At 40.3% G+C, this 12,707-nt stretch overlaps 1 protein-coding gene across 2 annotated transcripts in view; it reads left to right on the forward strand.

Annotated features, from left to right (window-relative positions):
* The window catches only part of TRPM7 (transient receptor potential cation channel, subfamily M, member 7), a 128,610-nt gene that overhangs the window by 730 nt on the left and 115,173 nt on the right, over positions 1 to 12,707 (forward strand). The window lies entirely within an intron of this gene.

Below are 12,707 nucleotides of genomic sequence, written 5' to 3' on the forward strand. Positions count from 1 at the left end.
CTGCATCTCCCGGGAGCGCGATCCTCCTGGCGCCGGGGGCTGGCCGATCAGGCAGCCAAGTGCTCTGCTCAAGTTCTGCCCGGGGAGGGAGGACTGCGAGGGAACACAAAAGGGAGAGAGGACACGAGGTTGGAGCGGTGCCCTGTTTGCTGCGCAGCGGGTGCTCCACAGGTACATTTCCCTTTTGGAGCCAAGAGGGAGGGATCTGACGATATCGACGGCAGCTCTGGCTTGGAATTGTCTTGAGCAGGAACTAGGGGCTTTCTGGGGGCCCTCCTGTAGGTACCGCGGCGATGCGTTGTCTAGGTGTATGTCGAACCACCGCATCCGGTGCCCTGGAGAAGGTTTGGTCGTGTTTTCAACCGAAGGTGCAGAATGGAGAGAGGCATGCGGTGCATTGCAGGTCTTGATAGAGCTTTTTGTTGTTGTTGTTAAGGTCAGGAATCAAATTCCTTTAAAGAAAGTCATTTAGATCAGGGATTTCAAGAGTGAGGTATGGATTTCTGGTCCAGCACTTGAACTTGATAGGTTCCAGGCAAACAACTCTCTGCTGGAGTCCGGCAGGTTTACTTTCCTTCAGAAGCCGATTCAAGTGCCGGACTTGGAGCAAAAAGCGCACCTTCCACTATTTTCCACCTTCTTTGGAAACGCAGTCAATAAAAACGCCATTTTGCCTTTTTCCTAATTTTTAAAAGAAGGGTATTTTAAGTTTCTTTACCGTCGCTAAATTTTTAAATTTATTACTTAAATGGATTTTAAGGGAACCTATTTTGCGGTGGCGGGGGAGGGGGGGGAAGTTGAGTCAAAGTGCCTTTTGTTTAAGGGGGAAAAAAGCAAACCGTTAATACTGACTCTTACGTGATGTGTCTAGGTTTCTCTTTTTAGATGGTAAATAGCATACACTTGAACATACCCATTCAGTATTTTGAAAAAATTTTTTAGATAGGTTAGAAAATGGGAATAAGATGATTCATCATCTTCAAAGCCGTTGCTTCCGAATGTGTTTTTTTAAAGCAACCACACCACTTTGTTTCTAGTGACTTTCTACTGAAAGTCTGTAATGCCTTAGTCTTAGCTCAGGTGTTCTTAAATGCAGCCAGCCTCTTAATGTCATGCTATCTACTTACTTGGAAACCTAGCCTTCAAACATTAAGGTGTGGTCTGAGTTTCTTCTCTTTGTATTTACTTATGTCCAATGTTCTTAAAAATCATAGATGTGATCCCCCCAAACATACATTGAGCACTGTCCGTGGCACATAGTAAGAACTCAGTATTTAGTTGTACATGCTGTTAGCAGTTCTGTTGATTCTAAAGGGGAGAAATTCTTACTTTAAAATTTGAAATTGAGTGTGATTTTGTTCTTTACATTGTTTGAGTCCTGACTGTTATTGAGTTGTGATTTTCTTTATTCCAATTTAAATTATAGTGAAACCTTAGTGAAACCTAAAACTGAGGAGGATCTCCAATAATGACAAAATGTTGAGTCTCCTCAACTTTTAGGTCAGCACTGTATAATTCGTATTGTAAACTCTTATGTAAGGCATTTGCTTCTGGTAATTAGTTTCTTGGACACTAAAAGAAAGCATGCAGAAATATTCTCCATTTTTAAAACGAATCAGTCAACTGGCCAAAAAACAATACAAACAGCCCTACTGGTGTGGTTCAGTGGTTGAGCGTCCACTTATGCATGAACTAGGAGGTCATGATTTGATTCCCAGTCAGGGCACATGCCCGGGTTGCAGGCTCGATCCAGGGTAAGGCGGGTGCATGAGGCAACGGATTGATGATTCTCTCTCATCATTGATGTTTCTCTCTCTCCCTCTCCCTTCCTCTCTGAAATTGATAAAAATATATTTAAAAAAACAATATAAAACAAATTAAATACCAATAAATACAAGTTTAAACTAGAGGAGGATCAAATTTTAAATTTTGTACAAAATTATCTACTATGTCTGCTGGAAATATTTGTGTTATTCATCTGGCAATCACTTATTTAGTTTTTAATATATTCCAAGCACGGTGATAGGCCCTGGAATGGCATAGATGTGTTAGACAAGTTTCCCACTTTCAAACAGCTTACATCCTAGTTATTTATAAAAGATCTACTTGTCATCAATGGAGGATGCATATATTACTTCATAAAACAAACATTTAGTGTCTACTATGTTGCAGGCACAGTGATACTTAATATGCAAAAAACAAGAATACTATTGCATAGATTCTGTGAAAGTATAGGGTAATCAGGGAGAGGAAAAAGGATGTCAGTAGGATTGCAAAGCTGCTGATAGTAGAAATGAGTCTTCTAGAGTTAGTAGGAATTAGAATTAACCTAGAGTTAGAAGGGGCATTAAATTGGTGATTTTACTCTAAGGAACTGAGCTTTAGAAAAGACGAGCATCTTAATTTATTCTGGGAACTAGTAAATAGGTACTGTACAGGCATACTTTGGAGATATTTTGGGTTCTGTTCCAGGCCACCGTAATAAAGTGAGTATTGCAGTACAGCAAGTCACACAAACATTTTGGTTTTCCAGTGCATATAAAAGTTATGTTAACACTATACTGTAGTCTGTTGAGTATGTGATAGCATTACATCTAAAAAAGGTACATACTTTAAAAATACTTGATTGCTAAAAAATGCTTGCCATCATCTTATAGTCTTTTGCTGTTGAAGGGTCTTACCTTCAATTTGTAAAAACAAACAAGGCAGTATTTGCGGAGTGCAGTAAGGCAAGTACAGTGAAATTAGATATGCTTGTACATATTTTAGAATGAGTGGAGTATGGGATGATATGGAGTACTGATGAGAGTGCTATTAAAATAGGCAAGGACCAGATAGATTTTTGAGGGCAGTGTATGTCATGCAAAGGAGTTTGGATTTTATTCTGGAGATATTGAGGGTCCATTTAAGGAAACAACATATAGGATAAATTGGTATGCTAAAACTGAAAAGAGAGACCCATAAATAGGAGTCTATAGCAAAACTGACCAAAATATTGAGAGCTTGAAATGAAGAAAAGAAGAAACAGGTTGCCCTAACCGGTTTGGCTCAGTGGATAGAGCGTCGGCCTGCAGACTCAAGGGTCCCAGGTTCGATTCCGGTCAAGGGCATGTACCTTGGTTGCGGGCACATCCCCAGTAGGGAATGTGCAGGAGGCAGCTGATCGATGTTTCTCTCTCATCAATGTTTCTAACTCTCTATCCCTTTCCCTTCCTCTCTGTAAAATATCAATAAAATACATATTTTTTTTTTTAAAAAAAAGAAGAAACAGGTTGAGATGTTTAGGAGTTAGAATATTCAAAACTTGGTTACTTTTGTGGAGTAATGTGTGTGCCTGTGTGTGTTGGCAAATGTCAATAATAAGAACCAGACAAAATGAAAACATGTAATAGTTGAAGTCATAATTTAATATGTGCAAATGTAATACTTAAGGCAATACTTAAAATGTGCATTTTATTATATTTATTTATTTTCTTTTTTAAAATATATTTTATTAATTTTTTACAGAGAGGAAGGGAGAGGGATAGAGAGTTAGAACATCAATGAGAGAGAAACATTGATCAGCTGCCTCCTGCACATCTCCTACTGGGGATGTGCCCGCAACCCAGGTACATGCCCTTGACCGGAATCGAACCTGGGACCTTTCAGTCCACAGGTTGACGCTCTATCCACTGAGCCAAACCGGTTTTGGCATATTTATTTATTTTTTATAAAGGAGAGGGAGAGAGAGAGAGATAGAAACATCAGTGATGAAAGAGAATAATTGATTGGCTGCCTTCTGCATGTCCCTTACTGGAGAATCAAGCCTGCAACCCGGGCATGTGCCCTTGACCGGAATTGAACCCGGTACCCTTTAGTTTGCAGGCTGACGCTCTATCCACTGAACCAAACCAGCTACGGCTAAAATGTGCATTTTAGCTTTTGATTTTTAAGTAAAGATCTATTGAATCAAGCACCTGTAAAATTTGTGTGAGAACTCTACTAATGATAGATATTTTTGATCTAGTGCTATGATAGTCTCTCTCTGTAACATTCTAATATGGGAGATTTCAAATATATAAAGATAAAATAGTAAAATTAATCACCATACCCATGATCAGTTTCAACAGTTGGAAATATGAATTTTGTTTTTCTATTATCCTTCCCACTTCCCCTTCACTGGATATAGTAATCTCCTCTTATCCTCCAGGGATGTGTTCACGACCCCCACTAGATGCCTGATACTGTGAATAGTACTGAACTCTCTGCTATGTTTTCTCCTATACATACATCTATGATAAAGTTTAATTTATAAATTAGGCACAGTAAGAGATTAACAATAATAACTAATACAATAGAACATTATAACAATGTACTGTTATAAAAATTATGTGAATATGGTCTCCCCCACACACACAGTCTGATAACCGAGAAGGCTACGAGTAACGGGCAGGTGGCATATACAGTATGGATAAGATGGACGAAGGGATGATTCAAGTCCTGGGAAGGATGGAGCAGGATGTTGAGAAATTTCAGCATGCTACTCAGAATGACATGCAATTTAAAACTTATGAATTGTTTATTTTTTGAATTTTCTATTTAGTATTTTCTGATCACGATTGACCTTGGATATCTGAAATGAAAGCAAAGCTGCAGATAAGGGGATCAACTGTAATTCAAAAGCAAATCCTAGATATATTTCATCTATAAATAGTTCATTGCATGTATCTCTAAGAAGATAAGGACTCTTAACACATCCGAAGTATTAACACATCTAAACAATGAATAATTCTTTAATATCATTAAATATTCAGCGTATTTCTCTGATTGTCTTATGTTTTTTTTCAGTAAGTTTGTTGAATCAGGATCCAAAGAATTCCACACAACATTTGTTGATAAATACGTCTTTTTTTGTCTTGTCATTTACCATTTATTTAATGAACAAAATCTAGATCATTTGCCCTTTAGAAATTCCCACAGTTTGAATTTTGTTGACTGCATCCATGTAGTGTCATGTAACATGTCCTTTTCTCCTCTGTATTTCCTGTTAACTAGTGGTTATTCTGAAGACTCAGTCAGATTCTAGTTTGATATTTTGGCAAGAATACTTCACAGGTAGTGCTGTGTACTTTGAGGCACATGTCTGGTTAGTTTCCTTTTTTTTTTTTTTTTAAATCCTCACCCAAGAATATTTTTCCATTGATTTCTAGAGAGAGTGGAAGAGAGAGGGAAAGACAGAGAAACATCCATGTAAGAGAAACACATCGATTGGTTGCCAGGGCCTGGGCTTGGGAGTAGTTTGTAACAGAGGTATGTGCCCTTGACCGGAATGGAACCCGGGACCCTTTGGTTTGCAGGCCGATGCTCTATCCACTGAGTCAAACCAGCTAGGGCTGTTTTCCTTTTTTTGATGGAAGGTTGACCATTAAGTTCATGTTGTCAGCCACCTGATCTTTCAGTTGTGAAGTTCACTGTCATACATTCACATAATAGTTTTCGTAGTAACCGTTGATGATTACTGATATAACTATATCTGTTATAATTTTTTAAAATTGATTTTTGAGAGGAGAAGGGAGAAAGAGAAAGAGAAACATCGATGTGAGAGAGAAGAGAAACATCAATCCGTTGCCTCCCACACATGCCCCGACCAGGGTTCAAATCTGCAACCTGGGTATGTGCCTTGCCTAGGAATCAAACCTGCCATTTTTTGGTATATGGGATGACACTCCAACTGAGCCACACCAGCCAGGGCGGTTATAATTTTTTTATTTTAAGTGACTGCTCCTTAAATGCCTGTTTTAAGTTTGGCACCTGGAGGCAAAATTCAGAGAGGTTAAGATTAGTTTAGGATATGGGCATCTTATGGCTGTCTATGGGGATTTGAACTGAGTCATTTATGTGAATTTATATAAAAGAACTTATGTGTGTCACTGTTGCAATTATTAGATTAGTTGACTATGAGTGAAATGTTTGACTTGGAGAATTAGACATATTCTAGTTTATCTTTATAAAAAAATGACTGGTTCTAACTTGAATTAAATTAGTACTTTTAATATTTTGTTGACCCTTGGGTCAGTTCATCTTGGATATAGAGAATTGGTCTGATCTTTTTGGGGAATGTGTGATTAGCTTCCTGACCATTGAAGTGTTTTAGAACCTTGTTAAAGAAATTTAGGTGTATGGAGGTAAATAATTCTTTGAAGTTGCTAGACTTAGCTCTTCATCTAAGCATCTTTTCCAAGTCACATTCCTTTGTGAACATCACTTTTAAACTCTCTGACTGTAAAAGGCTGCTGATAATTTTTCCTCTGCTTAACCTGAGGAGCAATACTAGGATTAAAGTCTGTGAAACACAATTTGTCCATCTTTGCATCATTAAAACACGTTAATAATGTAATACCTCAACTATCCAGCTACCAGACTTCTGGAAACTTCAACCTTTGGTAACCCAGCTCTTTGTGGAAAGAAGAAAGAAGAAAAGCTTTTGAGTTAAGCCGTTTTCAGGAATAGAACAACCTTGAGCCCAGAGTTCATTGATTGAAAATACGTACAAAATGAAATTTAGTAGGCTTGCTTACCTACTTTCCTCTGACAATTGGGAATGGGAATGATAGAAGGAAAGTTACCTTGAGAAACAGACTATTACTATGAGGAGGAGACTGGGAAAGCATTAACTAGTCTAGAAATATAGGGCTGTAAATTGCCCTTTGGTATGTGAATCAATGGTCTTCCTTGTCTTGAGTATAATTTACCTTACTCAATACCCAGAAGGTACTTTTGACTAAGAAGAGTAATAGACTTTAGACAAATTTTCATCATATTAGGTAACATTAACATTTAGTTGTGGCCATTGCTCTGAATTCTTTACATATGTCAATTGCATATAGTACTCTCAAGAAATCTCTATGAATTACTTCACTGTTTTCCCCTTATTATTTATATAAGGAACAGACAACCAAAGGTCATAAGGCTAATAAGTGGTAGAGTAGGTGTTGACTTGCCAAATTACAAAACTGGAAGGGTCTTTGGTATTCTGGGGCAAGTATATGTATATTTGTAAGATCTCAGATGATAGGTGTTACGTTAAGTAAAAATGTTAACGTCACTGGAAAATGTGTTACCTTAAAAAAATTATACCATACCTTCAAATGCTATAAAACCTAGAAGAATTTTATTTGTTGCCAAATGTGTATGTAATAACCTTAGGATAGGTTATTTCACAAATCAGTTGTATACATTGTATTTTGACAAAGTGCAGAGACATTAGTCTGAATAGATCTTTAGTAGATTGGAAAAGTCACTAATGAAATTAAATAGATTTTTGTGATGGGTATTCCTTTTTTTTTTTTTTTAATCCTAACCCGAGGATATTTTTCCATTGATTTTTAGAGAGAGTGGAAAGGATAGGGGGAGAGAAACATTGATATGAGACACATTGATTGATTGTATCCTGCACGTGCTCTGCCATTGGGCCAGAGTACATGCCCTTGCAACCATGGTACATGCCCTTGACCAGAATCTAACCCAGGACCCTTCAGTCTGCGTGCTGATGCTGAATCCACAAACCGGCTAGGGCTGTGATGGGTACTTTTCAATAAAAACCATAGAAACCTATCATGAATGTATCAACGAAATTGATCATCATGTTAAGGGATAGACAGTAGATTGATATATTTTACTCACAATATGAATGCTCAAGCTTTGTAATAGAGAATGTCCTAATAATATTTTCTTTAGATTTCTTTTTCAGATTAATTTTTTTGTAGCATCATCTGAAAACATCAACAGTTGTATTAGGTTTTAATTGATTCAAAACAACAGTTGCATTGAATTAGATATATGTGATAGATTCATTTAATTCAACAGATTCTGTTGCTTTGGGGAAAATATTTTAGCAAAGATGGGAATAAAAGTGAAGAATTTAGCCCTAACTGGTTTGGCGCAGTGGATAGAGCATCGGCCTGTGGACTGAAAGGTCCCAGGTTCGATTCCAGTCAAGGGCATGCACCTTGGTTGCGGGCACACTTCCCAGTAGGAGGTGTGCAGGAGGCAGCTGATCAATGTTTCTCTCTCATTGATGTTTCTAACTCTCTATCCCTTCCTCTCTGTAAAAAATCAATAAAATATATTTTTTTTAAAAGTGAAGAATTTAAATTGCACTATTTGACTGCAAGTACATAACATTTTGAAATAAATGTATATAATTGGAGTTATTTGGTAATTGTGTTTTTGGTATGGATTTCAGATATATAAAAGTTGATAGATCATAATATAGCAGACATACATGTACCTACTACCCAGCTTAAGGAATAAAAAATTACAAATAAAATTGAACCCTCCTATGTATCCCATCAAAATTCCATTTTACTTTCCACTTCTGCAGACAACACTACTTTAGTCTTTACTGTTCCTTTGCATGCTTTTATAGTATTGTCACAGAGTATATAGGGTGGGGCAAAAGTAGGTCTATAGTTGTTCGTATGGAAAATAATACAGTAACTAATAAATAATAACATAAGAATAAATTTTGTGTTTTGTGTACTAATAACTAAATCTACTTTTGCCCCACCATGTTTATAATATATAATAGTTTTCTTGGTATTTCTAAGTTTTATATATATGGAATTATGTACATCTTTTTATGGGCCTTGTTTTTATTTTTGTTAAACTTTAGATTTAGGAGATTTATACATGTTGGTACATGTAATGTCTAGTTTATCCCTTCTAATGGTTGTATATTCTGTTATATGAATAGGTTATACATTGTCCATTTTACTGTTATTGGGCATTTAGGTAGCTTCCAGTTCTTTACAAATAATGATGCAACATTCTTATATGTACCAACTTATGTACAGTTGTGAGCATTTTTCTAGGATGTCTATATCCAGAAGTAGAATTGCTGGATCAAAGGGTAGGTATATTTTCAACTTTATAGATACTGCCCATGTGTTGACCAAAGTAGTAGTGTATTTTACACTCCCTATCTATACTAATAAAAGGATAATATCCTAATTAGACCAGATGTCCTTCCTGACAAAGCCAGGCCTGGGTGAAGCCACCCCTGGTCCCAGGTGGCTGTGACCGGCCTGGGAGAAGCCGCCCACGGTCTGGGGTGCCTGCAGCTGCGGTCGGCCCAGGCGAAGCTGCCTGCAGCCCCTGGCGCCTGTGGCTGTCCCAGGTCCCAGGTGCCTGTGGCTGGCCAGAGGGAGGGAAGCCTGGGTCCCAGGTGAGGGGGCCAAGGCAGAGGCAGTTAGGGGTGACCAGGTCAACAGGGGAGCAATTAGGGATGATCAGGCAGGCAGGGGAGCAGTTAGGGGTGATCAGGCTGGCAGGGGAGCAGTTAGGGGCAATCAGGCCGGCCGGGGAGTAGTTAGGGGCAATCAGGCAGGCAGAGGGGTTAGGGGTGATCAGGCAGGCAGGCAGGCGAACGGTTAGGAGCCAGCGGTTCCAGATTGTGAGAGGGATGTCGATCGGGCCTAAACCAGCAGTCGGACATCCCCCAAGGGGTCCCGGATTGGAGAAGGTGCAGGCTTGGCTGAGGCCCCCCCCCCCCCAAAAAAAAAAATTTTGTGCACCAGGCCACTAATCTATATATATAAAAGGCTAATATGCAAAGTGTCCCTGGGGGAGTTCAACCAGGAGACTGGGAGTTCTATCACTCACTACGACGTGCGCTGCCGACTAGGGGTCAGCATGGAACGAAGGAAGGCCCTGGCTGGCAGCTGGTGAAGGGAGGCTCCAGGTGGCAGCCAGATGGCCCCGATTGGCCCTGATCACTGGCCAGGCCTAGGGACCCTACCCGTGCATGAATTTCATGCACCGGGCCTCTAGTAGAAGTAGAAGAGTCCCCATTTTTAAAACTTCTTTGCTAACATTTAGTTGATTAGGTTATTTTATTTTGCCAGACTCATGAATGTGAAGAAGTTCTTCATTGCTTTAATTTGCATGTCCTTGGTTACTAATAATGTTGAGTGTTGCCCTGGCTGGGTGGCTCAGTTGGCTGGAGCATCATCCTGTACACCAGAAAGTTACAGGGTCAATTCCTGAATTAGTGCACTTACCTTGGTTGTGGGTTTGATCCCCAATCAGGGTGTGTACGAGAGGCAACCAGTCAATGTTTCTCATATTGATGTTTCTCTCTCTCTCCCTTCCTTTCTCTTTAAAAATCAATAACATATCCTTGGGTGAAGATTATAATAATGTATATATATAAAAAGCCAGCAATCGGAACACTGTAATGACCAGAACGACCGCTTGCTATGACGCCCACTCTGGCCAGCAAACCAGCCCAATCAGGGGTAGAGCCAGCGAGCCAACCTCCTGCAACCCCTCCCCTCGGCCAGCCCTGCCTCCAATGGGCCTCCACCACTGCAATCGGCCCACAGTCCCTTCCCCTGGCCAGCTCTGCCCCTGATCAGCTCCCCTACTCTGATCAGGGGCAGGGCCGGCCAGCCAACTGCCCGCAGCCCCTCCCCCTGGGTGGCCCTGCCCCCGACCGGCTCCCTCACCTTCATTGGGGGCGGGTCAGCCAAGCTCCAGCAGCTCCCCCGCCCCCCATGGGCCGGCCCAGCCCCGATCGGGGGTGGGGCCAGTGGCCAAGCTCCCGAGGCTCCTTCCCCCCACCAGCCCAGCCCAATCAGCCCCCATCGGGGTGGGCTGGCCAGACCCCACCCATGCATGAATTCGTGCACCGGGGCTCTAGTAAAAAATATATTAAAAAAAAAAAAAGAATTAGTCTAGCTAAGAATTTCTCTAGAATACCTGAGGAAAAAAACTACTGTTTGAACTAAATTGAGGTTGGCCATTTTTTAGACTGTGTCTAGTCTTCAATTATTTAATATCTTGGACTCCATGGTATGCTAGGATGGCAGTTGCTTACACTTTTATTTTCTTTTTTTTAAATATATTTTATTGATTTTTTACAGAGAGGAAGGGAGAGGGATAGAGAGTTAGAAACATCGATCAGCTGCCTCCTGCACACTCCCTACTGGGGATGTGCCCGCAACCAGGGTACATGCCCTTGACCGGATCGAACCTGAGACCCTTGAGTCTGCAGGCTGATGCTCTATCCACTGAGCCAAACCAGTTAGGGCTACACTTCTATTTTCTATTCCACAAATCTGAGGCCATATTGGGCTGTTAAACAGTTAAGGTGACAACTACTGTATGATCAGCAGGAAAGTAGAACCAACAGAAAATAAGATTCGATATAGTAGGACTCTCTTTACAAACATAGTCAAGGCTCTTAATTTAACTTAGTTTAATTTTTTAATGTACAAAACTTTTACCAACTCTTTGTCATTCCACAGAGGCTTTTCAACAGTGTCTTTAAAACCCTATCAGAGGATTCACATCTGAATTATTAATAATTTCAAGTTAGTAGTTAAGTAGTTGGCAGCCAATTAAGAGTAAGCGCAGAACTTCAGAATAAGGGCTTGTAAGAGTGCCATATAGTCAAATAAATTGGACTCTGGAAGAGGAAGTTAGACAGTGCCTACATATTTCAACATTTTACTCTGGGCTAGCCTTAATTTTTTTTTGTCATTGTGCCATTGTTGGCAGGCATGTTGACCTATGTACAGATTTATCACATAACTTGAAGTTTCTAGGTCTGTAGTGTTTAATTTTTTAAGTATATGCATTTTATTAGTAGGCAAACTCCTTTTTAATTTGATTGCCCTCTCTTTTGAGTATGGGTCACATTTTCCTGTTTTTTTTTCTTTAATAATTTTAGATTGTGCAATAGATGTTGTGAATGTAACCTTGAGACTGTGGGTTATGTTAAAGTAGTTGCTAAGAACTGAATGCTTGTGTCATCCCCCCAAATTAAGTATTGTCTCCCCAGAATTAACTCCCAATGTGATGGTATTTGGAGATGGGGCCTTTGGAAGGTAATTATGATTTGATGAGGTCATGAAGGTATGGCCCTTACAAGACAAGAGAGAACTTGCTCTCTTTGTTCACCACATGAGGACACAAGTGAAAGGACAGCTGTTTGCAACCCAGGTAGAGCGCACTCACCAGACACTAACCCTGCTGGCACCTTGATCTTGAATTCCAGTCTCTAGAACTGAAAAAAATTAAATTTGGTTGTTTATGTCACCCAATCGTATGGTATTTGTTATGGCAGTCTGAATAGAATAAGACAGTGGATTAACTTGACTGTACTCAAATTCTAAACTCTGTCTCCTTCAGTGGGCAGCAAAAATATCTGCTCAGTTGTTTTATTCTTTAAAAAAATATATTTTTATTGATTTTAGAGAGGGATAGAAACATCAATGATGAGAATCATTGATTGACTACCTCCTGCACACCCCTTATTGGGGATTGAGTCCGCAACCAGGGCATGTGCCTTGATCAGGAATCAAACTGTGACATTCTGGTTCATAGGTTGATGCTCAACCATTGAGCCATATCAGCTGTGCAGTTGTTTTATTCTTAACTAGTGGCCCAATGCACGAAATTTGTGCATGGGGTGGGGTGTCCCTCAGCCCAGCCTGCACCCTCTCCAATCTGAGACCCTTCAGGGGATGTCCTAAACCGGCAGACATCCCTCTCACAATCTGGGATTGCTGGCTCTTAATCGCTCGCCTGCCTGCCAGCCAGATCACCCCCAACTGCCCTCCCCTGCCGGCCCGATTGCCCACAACAGCTCTCCTCTGCCGGCCTGATCGCCCACAACTGCCCTCCCCTGCCGTGACCGGCCTCCGTGTGAGGCGGCGGCGCCC

This window comes from Myotis brandtii, unplaced genomic scaffold (assembly GCF_000412655.1).
Source record: "Myotis brandtii unplaced genomic scaffold, ASM41265v1 scaffold182, whole genome shotgun sequence".
NCBI lineage: Eukaryota > Metazoa > Chordata > Mammalia > Chiroptera > Vespertilionidae > Myotis > Myotis brandtii.